Here is a 22,703-nt window from a genome sequence, read left to right on the forward strand (position 1 = left end):
CTGGCACTGGCTGAATGGCTGCCTTCTGTGTCATTTAAGCAATCAATTTGCTCCTAATACACTGATAATATCTTTCAGTAGTTTATTGCTCTAGGCTTGCTTTCCTGGGTTAAATCTGAAGTGTGGCTCATATGTGTACTATGCATACATGCAGCACTTGATCCAACTCTGAGATTGTCTTCTTATGCTCATTCTTTCGAGACCAGAGTGCTGCTTCAGCAATACTCTGTCAATTCACTCAGTCTTATGAAGTTTACCACAGCAAAATACAATTACACATGTGCGTACATGCATTCTGCAAGGTTCCACTGTTTCAGTAAGAATCAAGACTGAGCATCAGATGCAGCATCTCTATGGGGCACCACTGAACACTGGATCAGAAAGCAATCCTGCGCCACAATCACTAATTCTGATACTGTGAACTCATGTCAATTTCTGGCTTATATTGGGTTGATAGCGTAGGAATAAGATGCATCTGTCTGCGTTTTTACATTGTATCCATAATGTCATCTAGTCTCGAGTAATGTTCAGTGATGCCTATTGTATGCAAGCTATGTATAAATGCCTTTCTTTCCTTTAACCCAATCCTTACCACTTCCGTTAGGCTCACTCCAACCTCTTCAATGCACCTCCTCCAACTGCTGGCTCTGAACGCCACTGAAAGGACCAGAAATCAATCCCAGTTGTGCGCCATCCATTAAATTTGGATACTGACCGTTCGCGAGGAGCACATAAGCCGTTCCTTTATCTCCGCTTTCCTCCCGTTCAGCTCCTCACTTAACAACCACCCCCTCTCTGAACCCAGTCTCTGAGAACTATTTACTGGTACATCTGGGTCATGAGCTGGGTGCACTACTCCGACGAATCAAGTTACTATTCTGTGCCTAAAAGCACTGCTCCTTTCCGTTTGACCCAAAGCGGAACACATTTTCCTTAAATCTTGCGCTGTTAAGTCAGGAGAGACTATTTTCCCACTTCAGCATGTTGTCATTTTCAACTTGGAAACCCCCACAACAAAACCCTGGTCAAATATGATACTTTTCCCTGTATAGATTCAACGGGAGGGGGTGGAAACAAAACAGAAATTCCCGTTCCTCTTTGTAGGACAACATTAGTTCACAAGCAATCGCCAATTTCACATGTTAATCCGCCTATAACGCACCACCCAGACAGCTACTGAACCAAATACACCCAGGCAAACTTATCCGTGATGTATGTCTGGCTTGTACAACACGATTTCTCATTCCAAGCGGAAACATGATAATTTAAAAGCTATTCAGAATTTCCGCTGGTAGTTTATTAAAGGGGGGGGGGGGAGAAGAGTACTACAATATATTTTACAAAAAAATACTCCCTCTTTCTCAGAAACCAATCGACTTTTAAAGACTTCAGATTGGACGAAGAGCCTCCCGTTTCCCTCCTCTGTCTGTAATGAATAACCTGACGCGTTGAAATGGGGGGCTGGATCGAACAAATTAAAAAATCCAAGGGGCCTCCATCCAGCGGAAAATCCTTCAAAGCCCGGCTCACAATGAAGTCCCATCGCATGGATTTCCCCTACACTCTTCTCCACCCACCCCCCCCACCCCCCCTTCCTATTTAATTTCCCCTTCTCCACAGACATAAACACACACACACACCACACCACACACAACAGCAATAATGGGAAAGCAAGGCCCCGGGAGTTAACGGTAAAGCAGATGGGGCTGGCTGGTGATGATGTCTAAAAGCGCCGACCGCTACTTCCAGAAAGCAGCAAGAACAGGCCGGGCTATAGCAGCTCCAAGCTCGGCTATGTGCTCGTCTGCGGAGTGGAATACAGCACCCACACACAAAACACACACACACACACACGGAGAAAATGGTACAGACCTGCCACTCCGGGTCAGGGAGGCTCCACTGTGTTGGGGTCTATATTTCCCCTCTCCGGCTGGAAGGATGTTTTCTATCTCTACATAAATATGCACGTTAGATGGTGGATCCACTGGTGTTTGATCGCGCGTCGGGCAGTACTTGGCGGAAACAGGAACTCCAAAGGGGGGTCTGTGTATGTATGTGTGTGTGGTGAGAGAGAGAGAGGATCACAGAGCAGCTCCAGGGACCTTCCATTTAACGGGAGAGAGAGCCAGGCACTGAGGGAAGAGACGGTGACACGGCACCCAGACTGCCTGCCTGAGTGTGTGAGCAGAAGGAGAGAGAGAGAGTACAATCCTGCTCACAGAGCTCAGCTCAGCCCATTTCCCAGGCACAAACTGGCTGTGCGCATGTCCTCCCCCGACACAGCAGGAATCACATGTAGAGCAGCCAGCTGAAGATCTGCCCCGAAATTCCCGCTCATTGGTTATTGGCTAAAGCGCTGTAAACATGTTGCATCCATTATGCAACTCTCCGAAAGGAGTGCTATTAATTCGCGCCCACCCGGTGAAAAGCTGACCGAGAGACTTGCTCTTCCATCTGACAATGAACATGAGGCTGGAGCCCATCATTAAGTAGATATGAATCCAGCCAAGTGCCCCATGCAGTAAATTATACACGTTGATTATGCCTCGAAAGAATATATTACTAATTTACATATTGAGTCACAATGGGAAGAACTCGATGAAGAATCCTTCACTGCAATAAGCTGTTGTAAATACCTATGTGGGCTATAAATCTTAAGATTCATTTGTGAAGTGCTGTTTCAATGGAACTGAGCAGGCTTCTTTGTTGTTGTAAAACAACAGCAAGATTATTATATATAATATGGAAGTAAAATACAGCAGATGCTGGAAATCTGAAATAAAAACAGAGAAACTCAGTGCGTCTGGCCAGCACATGTGGAGAGAGTAACAAGAGTTAACGTTTCGAGTCCGTGTGACTCTGCTTCAGAACAGCCTGAATATTATACTAACATTTGGTCAAAACCTTGTGGTCAGGCTGGTTTTGAGCTTGGAGGCGGAAGGGCTTGTACTAAGTCAGGATGGTGGCAAATTGCAGCATCATACCCGACTGCCTTCCCCCCCCCCCCCCCCCCCACCCCCCCTCCCACTCCAGAAATAAGTTCTGGATGGGAAGGTTCATGGTTGACTTTCCCTATTGAGATCCTTAAGTGATCTCATTCCCGGCGCCACTGGTACTAACCCAGTTGCAGTTGGGCCTGTCGCCATGCAGTGTGCACAGCAGGCAAAACTGTGCAGCTGGCTTGCCACCTTCCCCCGCCTCACCAACCCTCCCCACCCCACCCCAACTCCTGTGACCTGGGTCGCTCTGCGACCCTGGGACTCCTGTGCCTGTCCTTCTGGCAGCAGCCACAGCCTCCCCAGCGGCCCTGCTGAGCACAAGAGCTGCTGGTCTTTGATTGGCTGACAACTCTCAGTAGGCATACTCATGCCCTGGGGGGTCTTGATTCCCAGGGAAGGCCTGCCACTGCCTGATTGGCTTGTGGTTTGGCAAAAAGAGGCAGTGCAGGTCTCTCCCTAGCAAGGCCCTAGATACCTCAACAAGATTCCACCAATACATTCAAAATGTTAATTTACATTAATTCAGCAAAGGAAGTGGCATTGATTGATTATAATTATCTGTCAAGCTGTTATATATACAATTTATTGATTAAGCAATGGCGTTAATACATTTAAGCCTATCATGAACGAATTAAAATGAAACAACTCCTCCTATTAATTTGTTGTTGTTCTCTACCAATAATAAATAGTAATATATTTTCACACTGATGCACAATTTGTAGTATCCAAGATCAGAATAGCCAGTTATAGGAAGTAGATTAGTCCTATCTATCATCTACAAGCACCCTTTAATTGATTAAATATTTAGGATGTGCATATCATACCTATTGTTATTTTCGGTGGGTGAAATATTTGGCATTACAGTTGGACCAAACTGAGCATTTAGATTCTAATCTACGATAATACATTTGCTTTCACAAATCATTATCATTATGTCTAATGTACTGTAACCACACTGCAATAATTATGTATTCCCTTAATATAAAGCTATTAATAATTCATGGTGATGAAACAGTTGCACTTTATTTTATAAAGCGACACAGTATTTGTCACCAATTTGTTGTAGCGAAAGTATTTGTTTTGTTCGAAGCATGCAGTTGTACGCATTAATGACAATGACACTTAAAAGCAAATGCATTATCGTGGATTAAAATGCAAATGCTCAGTTCGCACTCCCAGGGTAACTCCAAATATTTTAACCATCTAACATCACAAAAATATTATTTATTCAGGAGAATGTATTATCATAATTACTATTGGATATTTGTAGGAAAACGATAGGACTTTTCTTGTTTTCAATAATTCTGATCTTTTGTCACCATCAACCAATAACAACTTTGTAACATTTAACTATTCAACAGCTTGTACAGTTGCAGTGTTATCATTTTTATCTTAAATGTGTCTGTAACAAAGGCAAAATTGCTCTAAAATTGCAACAGTAGAATTGCAGCATCTCTTAATAGCAATTAGGCTTCTTTTATAAACTCATTCAGTCCCTCTTTGGGGCTAGGCCATCTTGATGGGGGAACCTGCAGGTAGGTTTGGATTTTTTTCATCGTGTTGTTGGGATCTGGACAGGCATTTTGGGGATTATCTATTCTCTCAAAGTATGCTGCTCGAGTCAGTCGAATCAGTATGGGTGGAAATTAAGAATAGCGGGATTCAGAAAGGGAGGAGTTTATAGGCTCCCCAACAATAGTTATACCATTGGGCAGAGCATTGAACAAGAAGTTATTGGAAACAAAAACAAAAATAGCTGGAAAAACTCAGCAGGTCTGACAGTGTCTGCAGAGAGGAATACAGTTAACGTTTCGAGTCCGTATGACTCTTCATCAGAACTAAGGAAATATAGAAATGAGGTGAAATATAAGCTGGTTGAGGGGAGTGGGACAGGTAGAGCTGGATAGAGGGCCAGTGATAGTTGGAGGCAAAGAAGAGATTGCCAAAGTTGTCATAGACAAAAGGGCAAAAGGATGTTGACAGTGGTGATATTAGCTAAGGAATGTGCTAATGGTGACAATAAGGGTAGAAAGCAGGACGAGCAAGTGACAGGAGGCTATCTGTCATTTGCCCTCCTCCACCCCCACCCCCTTTCCGATCCCCCTTTTTCCAATAATTTATAATTTAAAAAAAATATATATTTTTCTTTTCCCACCTATTTGCATTATTTTAAAATTTATTTCCATCCACTGTTTTATCTCCGCCTTTTAGCCTATTTCGATCCCTTCCCCCCATCGCACCCTAAATGGGCTATCTGTCATCTAATATCACCATCATCAATACCCCTTTGTCCTTTTGTCTATGACATCTGGCCCTCTATCCAGCTCTACTTGTCCCACCCCCCTCAACCAGCTTATATTTCACCTCATTTCTATATTTCCTTAGTTCTGATGAAGAGTCATATGGACTCGGAACATTAGCTATATTCCTCTCCACAGATGATGTCAGACCTGCTGAGTTTTTCCAGCTGTTGTTGTTTTTGTTTCAGATTTCCAACATCCACAGTATTTTGCTTTTATCTAAGAAGTTATTGGAGCCTGTAACAAAGGAAAAAGAATTATTGTGGGGGTCTTTAATCTTCAGTTAGGGACAATCAAATTGGCAAAAATGGCCTAGAAGGTGAGTTTGTAAAATGTTCTTGTGACCGTTTCCTGGAACAGTACATTCTGGAACCAACTAGGGATAAAGCAATCTTAGATCTGGTATTGTGCAATAAAGCAGGGTTAATTAGTAATTTCATAGTAAATGATCCCCTGAGAAATAGTGATCATAATATCATTCAATTCCATGTTAAGTTTGAAAGTGATGTGTCCCAATCACAAATAAAAATCTTAAACCTAAACAAGGCCAATTACATAGGCACGAGGTGAGAACTGGCTAAGGTTAATTGGGTAAATAGGTTAAAAGGTACGTAAGTAAATGACCAGTGGGAAACATTGAAAGAAACAATTCAAAATGTTCAACCAAAATACATTCCAAGAAAAAGGACCCATCCATGGCTCACGCAGGAAGTTAAGAATGGTATTAGGTTAAAAGAAGATACTTACAATGTTGCAAAAAAAATAGTAGCAAGTCTGAGGATTGAAAGTGTTGTAGAAACCAGAAAAGGGCCACCAAAAAGTTGATAAATACGAAAGTAAACTAGCCTGAAATATAAAAACACATTGTCAGAGCTTTTATAAGTATATAAAAAGGAAGAGAGTAGCTAAAGTAAACATTGGTCTCTTAGAAGCAGAGACATGAAAATTATCATGAGGAAAGAAAACAAATGTTTTGTGTCTGTCTTCACAGTAGAAGACACAAGTTTCACACCAGAAATAGACAATAACCTAGGGGCTAAAAAGAGTGATGGAATTAGGAAAATTAATTTCAGCAGAGGTAAAGTATTGGAGGAACATAAGGGATTAAAATCCCTGGGACATGATGGCCTACACCCTTGTCCTGGAAAGGGGATAGCTGCAGAGATAATGGATGTGCTGGCTATGATTTTCCAAAATTAGATTTGGCAACATTCCCACTCGATTGGAGGTTGGCAAATGTTACACTGCTTTTCAAGAAAGGAGGGAGAGAGAAAAGAGTGAACGACAGGTCAGTTAGCCTAACATCAGTTGTTGGAAAAATGCTGGAATCAATTATTAAGGAAGTCTTAATAATTCACTTGAAAAAGCATGGTATGATTACAAGTCAACATGGTTTTTCTAAAAGGAAATCATATTTGACAAATTTATTAGAGTTTTTTGAGGATGTAGTTGGTACATCCATGAGTAGATAAAGGGGAACCAGTAGATGTAGTTTACCTGGATTTCCAAAAGGCATTCAGTAAGGTGGCATACAAAAGGTTAATAGGCAAGATAAGGGCTCATGGAGTTGGGAGTAATATATTAGCATGGATAGGGGATTGGGTAACAGATAGAAAATGGAGACATAAACAGGACTTTTTCAAGTTGGCAGGCAGTGAATAGTGAAGTATTGCAAGGATCAGTACTGAGGCCTCAGCCATTTAAAATCTATATTAATGACTTAGATGAACAGACAGAGGCTAATGTATCTAAGTTTGCTGATGATACCGAGCTAAGTGGAAAGCTAAGCTGTGGGGAGGACACAGAGAGGCTGCAAAGAGATATGGACAGGTTAGGTGAGTAAGCAACAAGATTACAGATAGATGACAATATAGGGAAAGAATATATGGTCGAAAGAATAAAAATGCAGAATTTTTTTTAAAGCTGAGAAACTTTTAAGTGTTGATGTTCAAAGAGACTAGGGTGTGCTTGTACAAGGAAAGCAGAAAGTTAGAATGCAGGTGCAGCAAGTGGTTAGGAAGACAAGGGACATGTTGGCCTTTATTGCAAGGGGATTGGAATACAAGAGCAAATGTTTTAGTTTGACAGGCAATATGATCGGCGCAGGCTTGGAGGGCTGAAGGGCCTGTTCCAGTGCCATACTTTTCTTTGTTTTTGTTCTTTAAGTCTTCCTACATTTGTACAGAGTTTCAATGAGACCACATCTGGATTGCATTGGAGGCTATACAGTGAATGTTCACTAAATTGGTCTCTGGGATGAGGGGATTGTCCTATGATGAGAGGCCAAGTAAACTGGGCTTATAGTCTCTGGAGTTTTGAAGAATGAGAGGCAATCTCATTGAAACATACAAAATGCTGAATGGGTTTGACAGGGTGGATGCTGAAAGATTGTTTCTGCTGGTCGGGGAATCTAAAACACGGAGACACGGTCTCAGGATAAGCGGCCGATCATTTAGGACTGAGATGAGGAGAAATTACTTTGCTTAAAGGATTTTGAACCTTTGGAATTCTCTACCCCGGAGGGTTGTCGATGCTCCATCATTGAATACATTTAAAGCTGGGATGGACAGACTTTTGGACTGTCAGGAAATTAAGGGATATGGGGAGCAGGTGGGAAAGTGGAGTTGAAGCCCAAGATCAGCCACAATCATATTGAATGGTGAAGCAGGCTTGATTGGTCATGTGGTCTACTCCTGCTCCTGTTTCTTCTGTTCCTGTATTCTTGTGAGTCTATAGTTTCTTAAAACCATTATTCTTTATTTACAGCAAGTATTCACACATTTGGATCTCTACGGAAGGTCGGAGCTTCTCCTCCTTCCAGATCTTGCTTACTTCTCAGTCATGTGATCTGATATCATTATTACATCAGTATCGTATATGCTTCTGATGTTAACCCCTCCCTCCACAGGTTCTGGCTCAGTATTTGGTGCCAAACAAACATTATTTTGAGAAATGAATCAAATGGAGAATCAACTAATCTCCACTTGATACTAGCATCATAGAGATGGAGAGTATTGTGATGGAGAGTGTCAAATATACGGCATTTTTCCCTTTTTTTTGACTGGAAAAATGTATAATTCTTGGAGAGGATCTCAATGGAGCTGCAGCATGGTGATGTAATGTCACTATTTGCACCACACTTGCAAATGGGAGAACGTAATCTTGCTACCTCAATAAGATGTAGTTCAGATTGTATTCAAGTGCAGACGAATGGGTGAGACCTCATCTTAAGAGGAAGTGAGTAATCATTCACCGGTAATGTACCTGCAAATGAAACAGCTTTGGAATGAATGGTGTACTTAGCACCCACTGCAAATACTCTGATTTTAGTGATTATTTATTGAGATTGATGTTTAACATGACCGTAACCATCTCACATTGATGATGCATTTTCATACATTTACTATTTATTCAGATTGCTGGAACCATTCTGAAGATATATTAGAAAACAACAGCTCTTGTAATTTATGCTGCAGTAAACACTGATGATTATTGTTTCATATCTGTTATGCCACAAGCTTTGTGGATCAGGTTTGTATGGAGATTTACCATTATTATTAATAAGAAAAGACACCAAATTACTTCTTTATGCAACCTATAAAAAGTTCATAATACCATAGTCTGAGTCATTAGCAGGGTATTACTTAATTTACTTTAATGCTGCATAATCTCCAACTTGCATTCATGGTATAATATAAATTCTCACTGCATGTGCAGCCTCTACTTCCAATTATTTGCTGGACCATCCAATGAGCCTATTGAGTCTGCTGAGTATCGCATGTATATGCAAGTTGTACACCATCGAGTGTTAAAAGACAGCAAAATAGTGAGATTCTGCTGAAATTCAGAAGTCACTCAGGCTTCACCCACTCGTGAGCTTATTAGAATTTTTCAAGTTCCTGAAAAGCAGTAGATCCGCTGCAGACAATTTGTTCACCAGAACAAAGGGTTGAAATACAAACATACAAACGTATGAAATAGGAGCAGACGTAGGCCATTCGGCCCCTCAAGCCTGCTCCGTTGGTCAATAGGATCATGGCTGATCTGTTTGTGTTTCCAATTCCACAATCCCAAATATTCCCGATAACCTTGCCTAACAAGAATCTATCTACCTCTGCCTTAAAAATATTCAGTGACCCCCGTCTCCATCGCCTTCTGAGGCAGAGAGCTCCAAAGTCATACAACGCTCAGAGAAAAAATCTCTCCTCATCTCTGTCCTATAATTCTAGGCAGACTAGTTACTAAGTTAGGATGAAGACAGAATTTCACACGGAACTTCTTTCACAAAAAGGGCAAGAGGTTTGCAGAATAAGTTACCAGGAAATGCCATTAAAGAGGACAAATAATTAGTTCAATAGTTGGAATATTAGAGGTGTTTCCAATCATATGGAGTTGAGAAATAAGATGAAAAGGTGTGTAACTGAGATTAATCTTTCAGGAAGAAAAGGCTTGTATGGTCCAGAGGTCTTTCCTATTGCTGAAAATGCTCACGTGTTTATGCTGTTTGAACTTAATAACGTCTTAGGATTTTGTATCACACTCTTATGTGTGTATTATCCCACTTACAAGCATTAAGCTTTTTAAGGGATACACTTCAAAATTGAATATATAAATAGCATTTCATACAGTTTTTCTTGACCTCCAAACAGGAGGTTTTGATTTTGGAATGATCCTATTTCTGGTTAGTCGCCTGTTGCAGACGTTACTGGTGTAACATTTTCACAGATGCCACCGCCCATAAAATATGTAGCATGATAACGTAGACAATGCCAACCCAAACAGCTACCTTCAAATAATGATCTCCAATTGTAGAATACTCTGTTTATTAACTTATAAAGTAACTTGTATAAAGAGAACTCTCTGCTAAACCATTATTATTTCCATTGTTTTTATTCTGATAATCATATTTAGAGACTGATGTGAAAAGAAAAGGTGAGCACTTATGCTACATGCTGCTGTTTCATAAAGAGGTAGCTTTCATGGCTATCATTGTTCATGTCTAAAGCTGTGCAGACACTCTGCATTCATGACATGTTCTAGTGTATATTTATTATGTATGTTGATAAAACAAAGCAGAAGCTACATGTGGATAAGAGGCAAGCATTTTTAATATGCAGATAAGCTCTCAGCGTTTGAAGTATTAATATTTGGGTTACACACTATGCTTATGTGTTTGTTACATCGTCAGTTTATTTACTGTTTTGCAAGATCGCTACTCCAATTTTCAAGTCAAGTCCCATGAAATGGAATTTGTATAACCCTGTCGGAAAGATACCCTTTATTTATTATTCATGCTCATATTAATAATAAAAATTATGGACAGCCTTTTACTTCAGCTTCATTCTTTCTATACTTTGAAGTGCATGAGCAACTGCTGTCATCCATTGAAGCTTTCACTGCTCATTTAAGATCCTCACAGTAGTTTGACTCAGCTGTAATGTTTCTGTTAGCCGCTTATTCCACTCACTTTATGGATTTTGCGACTTTCCTTTGACATTTGACAGACACCATGGGATCATTTCTTAGAGTCTTGTCTTAATAACAAAATGGTTGAACCTCAAGGAGGCACATGCGAGGAAAACATAACGTTTCACTCACTGGGCTAGAAATGCTTTTACTTTATGATCACTTCAGCCTCATTCACCCCCATAAACTTAACTTATTTCAAACTCTGGTGCTCAGATTCTAACTTGCTCAGTGACCTGCGTTGGCTCCCAGTCTACCAATGCTTCAATTTTAAAATTCTAAACCTTGTGTTCCCTCCACAGCCTCACCGCTCCGTATTTCTGTAACCCCCGCCAACCTTTGCAGCCCTTGGAGATCTCCGCATTCCTCCGACCCTGGCCTCTTGCATGTCCCCAATTTCTTTTCCCGCGTCATTGGTGGCCGTGCCTTCAACTGTCTCGGCCCTAAACTCTGGAATTCACCCACTAAACCTCTCCACTTCCCTTTTCTCCTTTACGAGTTTAAAACCAGGCGTTTGGCCTTCTGTTCTATTATCTCCTTCTTTGGCTCCTATTAATTTTTGTCCGATTACACTCCCGTGAAATGCATTGGGACCGGTTACTATGTTAAGGGTGCTATAGAAATACAAATCGTTGTTATTTATACTAACAGCATTGAAAGCAATACAGCAGGCATCAAAGAGAATCATAGGGCAGAAGCATCCCAGATTTGCACTAAGTGTGGTAGCGGGCGTGAAAAAAGGCATTTTACCCGTCGGCTGCAATGGCGGGTTTTCACGCCACATCGTCCCCTTCCCAGCGCACCCCGCCTCGTTAATAATGCATTCTCAGGAAACATGGCCGATCGCTGGTGGGCGGCCTCAGATTTGCCCACCACGCCGTTGCCTCGCTGCTTCCTCACGCCAGGCGCCATATTTAAGCCGCAGCCACACGCACTCTTCTCAATGCTGGCAGCCCAGGACTGCTCCAGTGGAGACACGGCCCCAATGCCGCATCCCTGGAATGCTTTCTGGATGCCATGGAGGCCCGCCGTGATGTCCTCTACCCCGGCTCTGGCCACAGGAGGCCCATCAGTCTCATCACTCCGGCTTTAGAGGCAGTGGCAGAGGTGGTTAGTGCCACAAGAGGTCAGCCATCCAGTGCAGAAAAAGGATGAATGATCTCATCTGTGACACCAAGGTAAGGCAACCATGTCATTAATCTCAACTCACTCAATCATAAGCCAATCACACATTCCCTGGCATCTCACTCGCTGCCAGCTCAAGAGACATTATGACTCATTTTATCACACACACCTTCACATCACCATCTGGCCTCATCTCCTCTGGACACTGCCTCCTCATCCCATCCATGGCTCTACTCAGCACACAAACAGGCCTGGGATCCTTCTCTTTTGGACTGGCCTGCGCCTTTCACACACTCTCTCCATCTGTCTTTGTGCAGGACAAAGTTGTGCACAATCAACGGGAGAGGTCCCAAACCAGGGGTGGAGTGTCGGACACCAAGGTCCTCACTACATTCAAGAGTTATGCGTTGAAGCTGTCCGGAGAGAATATGGATTGTTTCTGTGGCGGTGAGATCAGCGGCTAACACCCTTGTGAGAATCCTGCGCCACATCATCCCTCTCTCTCCTGCTTTTGATTCTGTTGTCATGCACTAATTATCTCTACTTTGGTTCGTAGGGATCTCTGCCAAGTGACCAACACCCTCAGCCAGCCAGTCCCTCTGCTCCATCCAGTTCCTCACCTCCTCCATTGAAGAGCTGGGAATAAGCAGCCTGGAAGACCCATCACAGCGCTTACCCACACCCTCCGCCAGCACAGAGACACACATCGGTGGGACCTAGATTTAGAGTCAGCTTGGGTTCACAATCTGGTGGTCACCGCACAGACATGTGTCCGCAGCAGGAGGAGGCAGGTTCAGCCGAGACCCCCAGCACTTGGAGGACTGCTGGGGAAGAGGCAACTGCTAAGGCTGAGTCAGATGACAAGCCTCTGGATTCGGCCTTCCAACTCATCCTGGAGAGTCAGCGGAAGGCAGGAGAACATCACGCAGAGCTGTTGGAACAGAGTGGCACACGAGTTGAAGGAGTGCGTGGAGACATCAATGGAGACCTCCCCACCTTCCATGTGCTGCTTCGCAGCGGAGCCATGTCCATAAGAATCCACCCAGCATGCGAAGCATGTGTTCCTCCAGGGTCCGGTAGCTGTCGGACTCCAGCATCTTCCACTCCTTGGATGTCCACAATCTGAGCAAGGCCCTAACGGTAAGCCCTGACTTTTGCATGTCTCACTTGTCTCACGTGGCCTAGGCTGATGTGTTTTCCCACCGGCATTAATGGTAAATCAGGCACGGGGTGGATGATTCTGGACAGGCCTTACTTTGTGTCTCATTAGCAGGATGCAAATCATGTTCATGCTGATCTCCAGCGGGATTCACATTTCTCCCTTGCATTGAATTCTGCTCCCCGCAGCCCCCCCACCCCGCCACCCGCCGTGACACCCACCAACAATTCTGCCCACAGAATCTTCAACACACAGAATGAGGCCATTCAACAACAACTCGCATTTATAGAGAAACTTTAATGGAGTAAAAAATCCCTCCCTCCTGCCCCACCGACTTGTCTTTGCTGATCTTAGTGGCAGTGGGAGTAATCTGGACATTATCCATCTTTGAGGTTCTGCATTTTAGTCTCCTCCCTAATTCCTGAAAATCTGTCTGTATGATTGTTACCCTTTTCTTTCCTATGTCATTGGTTCCAACATGGACTTGTACCAGTTCCCTCTCCACCTGCAGAAAGTTCTGTGTCTATTCAATGTTTACCCTGGCAACAAGGGAGCAAAGCAGCTTGTGAGACTCAGGTCTGCAGCTGCAGGAACACCTGTCTGTTTCACTTGCCTTTGCCCCGCAATAGCATATATTTGTTCTAGACTGCACCCCGCAAATGGGTTATCATGGTCACAGCATAGAAAAATATCTTCTTGGTTCTACATCCTTGGAGCACTTCTGCACTCTCTGCCTCCTCTTACGATGTCAGATAGCGACCAACACATTCTCTTCCTGGAGTCTCAACAGCTGCACGGTAACCACCTCATGGATCATACATGAAACTTCCAGCCTCTTGTAAATACTGTGTTGGCAACCATCGTTCCCAACGTTCAGAAAACCAGACCTTGAGCAGCCAGAGGTATTTGCTGTACATATGGGGACCCCAGAACGCACATGAAGTGTCCTGAAGTCCCTTAATGCAGGATCATACAACAGGTCTTTGATGTGGTGCCATATAACCTGTAACCTGAACAATGGGCTGCATTTAGAGAGGAGATAGTTGGGTGTTCCCATGATAGGGAAAGATAGGGTAAACAAATTCAGGGCTCCATGGATAATGAAAGAGATAGAGAGTAAGATGAGACAGAAAGAGGGTGCAAAAGACAGATGTCAGGTGGGTAATATAATTCAGAATCAGGCTCAGTATTAAAGGTTCACAGGGGAATTGAGAAAAAAAATTAAGTGAAACAAAGAGAGAGTATGAAAAGAGACTGGCAGCTAACATAAAAGGAAATCTATAAGTTTTCTATCAGCATATAAATAGCAAATGGGCAATAAGAGAAGGGGTGGGGTGGATCATGGAGCAAAAAGGGAATCTACACATGAAGGCAAAGATCATGACTGAGATACTAAATGATTACTTTGCATCTGTCTTTATAAGGAAGAAGTTGCTGCCCAAAGCAGGAGGCCATTGAGACACTTGGTGGGCTAGAGAATGATAAAGAGGAAGAATTAGATAGGCAATATTTTCTCTGGGGCTCAGGTGTATCAAAAGGCTAATGTATTTCTGGGCTCTCCACCAAGCCTCATTATGTATGTTTGACTGAGAGACCAGACATCCATTAGAGTTCTAAAAAAAACCCGAGCTCCTGAGAAAACATTGCTTGATTGACAGTTCTGGCTCTCTGATCTTTGCTGTCAATTTCACAAAGTTTAGTTAAACAAGGCTAAGAGGTTTCAAGTTTTTGCAGTTTCAGTTATTGCAACTTTAAAGGGTCTGGATGATTGACAATTTTATTGGACTGTAATGAAATTGGTTTTATTTAAGTGGAAAATTATCAATGAATGACTTATTTTTATAAGTTTATTTAAAAAATCTTACTATCTATAGTGTTCATTGCTTCTATACAGTGTATAGTGGGTGAATAGACCACTTTTATTCATTCAACGGATGTGGGCTTCACTGACTAGACCAGAGTATTTATTGCCTATCCCTAATTGCCCTTGAGGGAGTGATGGTGAGCTGCTTCTTGAACTGCTGCAGCCCATGTAGTGTAGGTACACCCATGATGCCTTTGGGAAGGGTGTCCCAGGATTTTGAACCAAAGACAGTGAAGGAACGGTGATATATGTCCAAGTCAGGATGGTGAGTGGCTTGGAGAGGAACTTCCAGGTGATGGTGTTCCCATGTATCTGCTGGCCTTCTCTTTCTAGATGGGAGTAGTTATGGATTTGGAAGGTGCTGTCAAAGGAGCCTTGGAGAATTTCTGCAATGCATCTTGTAGATTAAAAACACTACTGCTAATGTGCATCAGTGGTGCATGGAGTCAAGGTTTGTGGATGGGGTGCCAATCAAGTGGGCTGCTTTGTCCTGGATGGTGTCAGGCTTCTTGAGTGTGTTGGAGCTGCACTCATCCAGGCAAGTAGAGAGTATTCAATCACAGTACTGACTTGTGCCTTGTAGTTTGTGGACAGGCTTTGGGGAGTCAAGAGGTGAGTTAATCATTACAGAATTGCTAGCCTTTGACCTGCTCTTGTAGCCATAGTATTTATATGGTTATCCTAGTTCAGTTTCTAGTCAATGGTAACCCCCAGGATGTGGATAGTGGGGGATTCAGTGATGGTAATGCCATTGAATTCCAAGGGGTGATGGTTAGATTCTCTTTTGTTGGAGATGGTCATTGCCTGGTACTTGTGTGGTGCGAATGTTACTTTCCACTTGTCAACCCAAGCCTGGATATTGTCCAGGTCTGCTACATTTGGACATGGACTGTTTCAATAGCTGAGGAGTCGCGAATGGTGCTGAATATTGTGCAATCTTCTGCAAACATTCCCATTTCTGACCTTATGGTGGAAGGAAGGTCATTGATGAAGCAGCTGAAGATGGTTTGGCCTAGGACACTACCCTGAGGAACTCCTGCAGTGATGGCCTGGAGCTGAGATGACTGATCTCCAACATCCACAACCATCTTCATTTGTGCCAGGTACAATTCCAATCAGTGGAGAGTTTTCCCCCTGATTCCCTTTGACTCCAGTTTTGCTAGGGCTCCTTGATGCTACACTCGGTTAAATGCAGCCTTGCACTCTCACCTCACCTCAGGAGTTCAGCTGTTTGGTCCATGTTTGAACCATGGTTGTAACGAGATCAGTAGCTGAATGGCCCTGGTGGAACCCAAGCTGAGCCTCAGTGAGTAGGTTATTGTTAAGCAATTGCCACTTGATAGCACTGTTGATGATCCCTTCCATGACTTTACTGATGATTGAGAGTAGACTGATGGGGTGGTAATTAGCCGGTTTGAATTTGTCCTGCTTTTTGTGTACAGAATGTACCTGGGCAATTTTCCACATTGCCCTGTAGATACCAGTGTGTGGCTGTACTGGAAAAGCTTGGCTAGGGGCAAGGCAGGTTCTGGAGCACAAGTCTTCAGTACTATTGCCAGAATATTGTCAGGGTCCATTGCCTTTGCAGCATCCAGTGCCTTCAGCTGTTTCTTGATATCATGTGGTGTGAATCAAATTGGGTGAAGACTGACATCTGTGATGCTGGGGACCCCCTGGAGGAGGCCAAGATGGATCATCCACTCAGCATTTCTGGATGAAGATTGTAGCAAATGCTTCGGCCTTATCTCTTGCACTGATGTGCTGGGCTCCGTCATCATTGAGGATGGGGATATTTATGGACCCTCTTCCTCATGGTATAGAGGGTAATGTATTTGCATGGATAGAAAATTGGCTGGCTGACAGGAAGCAGAGAGTAGGCATAAATGGTCTTTTTCAGGTTGGCAAGATATAATGAGTGGTGTGCCATAGAGATCAGTGCTGGGCCTTCAACTGTTTACAATTTATATAAATGACTTTGATGAAGGGATTGAAGGGATGGGTGCCAAATTGCTGATGACACAAAGAAAGGTAGGAAAGTAAGTTGTGAAGGGGACATAAGGAGGCTACAAAAACATACAGATAGGTTAAGTGAGTGGGCAAAGATCTGGCAAATGAAGTATAATGTGGGAAAATGTGAAATTGTCCAATTTGGCAGGAAGAATAAAAGAGAAGCATGTTATCTAAATGGTGAGAGATTGCAGAGCTCTGAGGTGCTGAGATATTTGAGTGTCCGAGTGCATAAATCACAAAAGGCTAGTATGCAGGTACAGCAAGTAATTAGGAAAGCTAATAGCATGTTATCATTTATTGCAAGGGGAATTGAATACAAATGTAGGGAGGTTATGCTTCAGTTGTACAGGTCACTGGTGAGACCACATTTGGAGTGCTGTGTCCAGTATTGGTCACCTTATTTAAGGAAGGATATACATGAGTTGGAAGCAGTTCAGAGAAGATTTACCAGACTGATACCTGGAATGGGTGGGTTGTCTTATGAGGAAAGGTTGGACAGGTTAGGTTTGTATCCTCTGGAATTTAGAAGAGTAAGAGGTGACTTGATTGAAACATATAAGATCCTGAGAGGTCTTGACAGGATGGATGTGGAGAGGATGTTTCCTCTTATGGGAGAATCTAGAACTAGGGGTCACTGTTTAAAAATAAGGGGTCACTCATTCAAAACAAGATGAGGCGAGGATTTTTCACTCAGAGGGTCGTGAGCCTTTGAAACTCTCTTCCTGAAAAGGCAGTGGAAGCAGAGTCTTTGAATATTTTTAAGGCAGAGGCGGATAGATTCTTGGTAAGCAAGGGGGTAATAGGCTTTCATCAGTAGGTGAGATGCAGATTTCAAGTTACTATCAGATCAGCCATGAACTTATTAAATGGCAGAGCAGGCTCAATGGCCTACTCCTGCTCCTTGTTTTTATGTTTGTATGTTCCAGTGAGTTGTTTAACATCCCCATTCATGACTGGATGTGGCAGGACTGCAGAGTTTAGATCTGATCCGTTGGTTGTGGAATCACTTCGCACTGTCTATCACTTGCTGCTTATGCTGTTTGGCATGCAAGTAGTCCTGTGTTGTAGCTTCACCAGGCTGACACCTCATTTTTAGGTATGCTGGTGCTGCTCCTGGCATGTCCTCCTGCAACCTTCATTGAACCAGGGTTGATCCCCTGGCTTGGTGGTACTGGTAGAGTGGGGGATATGTTGTGCCATGAGGTTACAGATTGTGGTTGAGTACAATTCTGCTACTGATGATGGTCCAAGTGCCTCATGGTTGCCCAATCTTGAGTTGAGATTTGTTTGAAATCTATCCCATTTACCATGCTGGCAGTGCCACACAACACGATGGTGGGTATCCTCAATGTGAAGGTGGGACTTTGGGACTTCGTCTCCACAAGGACTGTACGGTGGTCACTCCTACTGATACTGTTATGGACAGATGCATCGACGCAGGTAGGATGAGGTCAATTATGTTTTTTCCCTTTTTTTGATTCCCCCACCACCTGCCATGGACCCAGTCTAGCAGCTATTTCCTTTAGGACGTAACCAGCTTTGTCAGTAGTGGTGCTACCAAGCCAACCAGGGTAGATTCTGTGCCCTTGCCACTCTCAATGCTTCCTCCAAGTGGTGTTCAACATGGAGGAGCACTGATTCATCAGCTGCTGCAGGGTGGTATGTGGTAATCAGTAGGAAGTTTCCTTGCTCATGTTTGACCTGATGCCATGAGACTTCATGGGGTCTGGAGTTGATGTTGAGGACTCCCAGGGCAACTCTCTCCCAACTGTATACCACTGTGCTGCCACCTCAGCTGGGTCTGTCCTGCCAGTGGGACAGGACATACCTAGGAATGGTGATGGCGGTGCCTGCGACATTATCTGTAAGGTATGATTCAATGAGTATGGCTGTATCAGACTGTTGCTTGACTCGTCTGTGAGACAGCTATCCCAATTTTGATAAAAGCAAAGAACTGCGGATGCTGGAAGTCCAAAACAAAAACAAAAACAGAAATACCTAGAAAAACTCAGCAGGTCTGGCAGCATCGGCAGAGAAGAGCACAGTTGACGTTTCGAGTCCTCATTACCCTTCAACAGAACTAAGTAAAAATAGGAAAGGGGTGAAATATAAATTGGTTTAAGGGGGAGGTGGTGGTGACATGTTGGGACAAGAAGAGCTAGGTAAAAGGCCAGTGATAGGTGGAGATAACCAAAAGATGTCACAGACAAAAGGACAAAGGGGTGGTGAAGGTGGTGATATTATCTAAGGAATGTGCTAATTAAGGGTAGAAAGCAGGACAAACAAGGTACAGATAGCCCTAGTGGGGGTGGGGTGGGGTGAAGGAATACTAAAAAGGCTAAAAGATAGAGATAAAATAATACATTTAAATACATTTAAAAATAATGGAAATAGGTGGGAAAAGAAAAATCTACATAAATTATTGGAAAAGACAAAAAGGAGGGGGGAAAAACAGAAAAGGGGTAGAGATGGAGGAGAGAATTCATGATCTAAAATTGTTGAACTCAATATTCAGTCCGGGAGGCTGCAGAGTGCCTAGTCGGAAGATGAGGTGCTGTTCCTCCAGTTTGCGTTGAGCTTCACTGGAACAATGCAGCAAGCCAAGGATGGACATGTGGGCATGAGAGCAGGGTGGTGTGTTGAAATGGCAAGCGACAGGGAGGGCACAATCTCCCAGATGTTAGTGAGGAGGACTTTCCAGGTTCAACAGGGCTAGGTTTGCAATAACATGTGGGCAAATGTCATGTGATTAAATGTCATATGGGCAATGTCACATGATTTCATACCAATGTGATCAAATATCACATGATCGAATCTCCAGGAATGCATCAAACCTGAGTTTGCAAACCCAATTACCTCCCTTTATGCCCTCAAAACAACCTCTGAAACACACATATATCACCTCTTTAATGTTTAATCATATTCCAACATAGCTTGGAATTTTAATTAGATTGTTTTCGCTAATATTTTTGATAAATTTAGATTTTTACTTCCCAATGATCTGGAATTTACAGCTTTTTCCCCCTTTTTTTTTAGAAATGTTTATTTGCAAAAGCCAAAATCCAGTTTTAAAAATTGTCTGGAAAGATGTTTAAACTCACTTTACATATTAAGCATTTCATGTGCTGAACTCTATAACATAGAGCTTCAAGCTTGGGTCCACAGACACTGGGCTTCCTCAGATTTTATTCAGCCTAGAGGCAAGCACGTGGAGCATAACAGCTAATGCTTTGATAATTCTGTACTTCATACTTTTTTCTGTCCGTTATCTATCTAGCACCTTGCTGAAAAAAAGAGACATTTTTTGTTGAAGCTTTTCATCTTGCATTCATCAGGACAATTTTCAAGAAAATACCAATCTCAGGGGAAACAACATATTTATAATGTATGAGAAGAGAGTGCTGATTGGTTGGCAACTGGACTCTGACTGGTAGAGGCATTGCCATTGAGAATGCACCAGTTGACTGCCAAGCATTGTTTGAAATTTAAACTAGGCAGCTTGATTCTGATTGGTCGAGACATTGCCCTGGGGAAAGAACCAGCGAATGGCTGTCACTTATTTTGTTTAGCTGAAACAGGTGCAATGTGTGTACATGCTCTTTCTGTCTGCAAAGAACAGGCCCCTGTGTATTAATATATGTAGCTTCCAGTACACGCAAATGTGTCACATTGCGAGCCTGACTGACAATCTCCTGTCAGCTTAATTCTGAGCTCACTGAGGATTATTTGAGGATAAATGTTGTCCAAGTGCGGAATCACATCTCCTGTTGGACACTGTGTTTTGAGTTTAGTAAGCATGGGCTGGTTGGGTCTGGTCTGTACTATGCCCATTGTGAATAGCGGAAGGGACATGCTGTTTGATACAATCCACCAGTCTTTGCGACATACAGCCTACACACTTAGTATTAGGCTGGCACTGAAATTCACATACCACATTATTCATTTGTATGATGGCAGAACATCTTTTTGGCCTGACGGCAGCATCCTGTTAGTGGTGAATACTACTCGTGTTGCTACTGCATAGTAGCAGCATGAAACAGCTAGCTTTACCTGTTGCTCGAATTTTTGTTCTTCCAGAGTAATCTGAGGCAGACTGGGCACTTTTCAGGATCAAAAGTGATGGCCTTGGGCCTGTTCATGTGTTTGTGTGATACACAGTGTGAAATGATCTGATCAGGGTAGCCAGTATCCTATAGGCTGCCTTTGATATGCCTTATTTCAGCATCAGGCTTGCAAGGTGAGCAAACTAACAGGATGCTGCCATTAAGCCAAAAAGATGTTCTGCACATCACACAAATGAATAATGTGGTACATGAATTTCAGTGCCAGTGTGTCAGTAGTTTCGAGTCCTCATGACCCTTCAACAGAACTAAGTAAAATTAGGAAAGGGGTGTGGAAAGGTCATGAGGACTCGAAACATCAACTGTACTCCTCTCCACCGATGCTGCTGGACCTGCTGAATTTTTCCAGGTATTTCTGCTTCTGTTTTTGTTTTGGATTTCCAGCATCCGCAGTTTTTTTTTATTTCTCTTGTAATGTCTAGCCATTGTTTCACAGCTGGACCAAACAGCACTCCCAGAAATTCCAGTTGTCTCTTTTCCATCTTCTTCATGTTGGCATAATTTATTTAAATATTAACTAGGCAATGCTGGTATTTAAATTTTCATGGTGTACATTTTAAATCATAGGGAAAACAGATGCTGTTCTGAAACCAGAGCTTTTCAAAAGTCATGAACACTTTGCAGAGATTCTGATGAATTCTGGACACATGACCTTACAAAAGCTATCCAGATGTGCGCTGTGTTGTTTTCACATATGAGTCATGTTTCATTTCAACAACTGCGGAGAATAACTGATGAGCAGTTATGCACTATTCATCTCTCATTATGATGTTTTTCTTGTTTCTCATATAATAGAACAGATTAGATGGCATAAAAGTAATGGTCTTAATATAAAGTGAAATATTAGGTAGCTAAATAAAAGTCATTAAACCCATCTGCCCTCTGAATATAAGAAATCTAGCCCAGACTTATTACCTAATCTTCAGACATTTTCTTTTTTCTTTCATGGGATATGGGCATCACTGGCAAGGCCAACATTTGTTGCCCCATCCCTAATTGCCCTTGAACTGAGTGGCATGTTAGGTCATTTCAGAATCAACCACATTGGGGTCTGGTGTCACATGTAGGCCAGACCAGGTAAGGAGAACAGATTTCCTTCCCTAAAGGACATTACTGAACTAGATGGGTTTCTACAACAATCAATGATAGTTTCATGGTCACCAATACTGAGACTAGCTTTTCAGTTCCAGGTTTTTTAAATTTATTGAATTTAAATTCAACCAGCTGCCATAGTGGGATTTGAAACCATGTCCCAAGCCAATTAGCCTGGGTCTCTGGATTATTAGCCCAGTAACATTATCATTACACCACCATCTTCCTTGCATCAATTAAGGGTACCGGCTCCTAATCAGATTAGCTGAAGGGACTAGGAGAAGTAGGAATGATTGTGGAGCACCTGACTCTTACTCCAATATTGGTGGCAGCAGAGTTTGTCCAGATTAAGCTCACAATCTCTGACATGGAACCTTTACAGATGGAGTGGGAGAGAGGGAAGGAAAGATGGTGGGAACATTTCCCCAGGACGCTTGTGCCTTTCTCATTGTGCCCAAATTAAATTCCAGTTGGCTCCATGTGGAAATGCACAGCATCATATAGAGGCGGACGGTCCCAGTTTTGGTCATTGGTTTCTGCTGAATCTGCCAAACTTAGCTGAGGTGG

The 22,703-nt window shown here is 42.8% G+C and overlaps 1 protein-coding gene across 4 annotated transcripts in view; it reads right to left on the bottom strand.

The window, feature by feature from the left end:
- The window catches only part of LOC121292720 (alpha-(1,6)-fucosyltransferase), a 748,838-nt gene extending 746,590 nt beyond the window's left edge, over positions 1-2,248 (bottom strand). For all 4 annotated transcript variants that reach the window (XM_041215043.1, XM_041215035.1, XM_041215036.1 and 1 more), the window contains exon 1: positions 1,873-2,248. The gene's annotated coding sequence lies outside the window, so the exon portion shown is untranslated. The remainder of the gene's footprint in view (positions 1-1,872) is intronic.
- Between the last annotated feature and the right edge of the window lie 20,455 nt (positions 2,249-22,703).

Source organism: Carcharodon carcharias, chromosome 20, assembly GCF_017639515.1.
Source record: "Carcharodon carcharias isolate sCarCar2 chromosome 20, sCarCar2.pri, whole genome shotgun sequence".
Lineage (NCBI taxonomy): Eukaryota > Metazoa > Chordata > Chondrichthyes > Lamniformes > Lamnidae > Carcharodon > Carcharodon carcharias.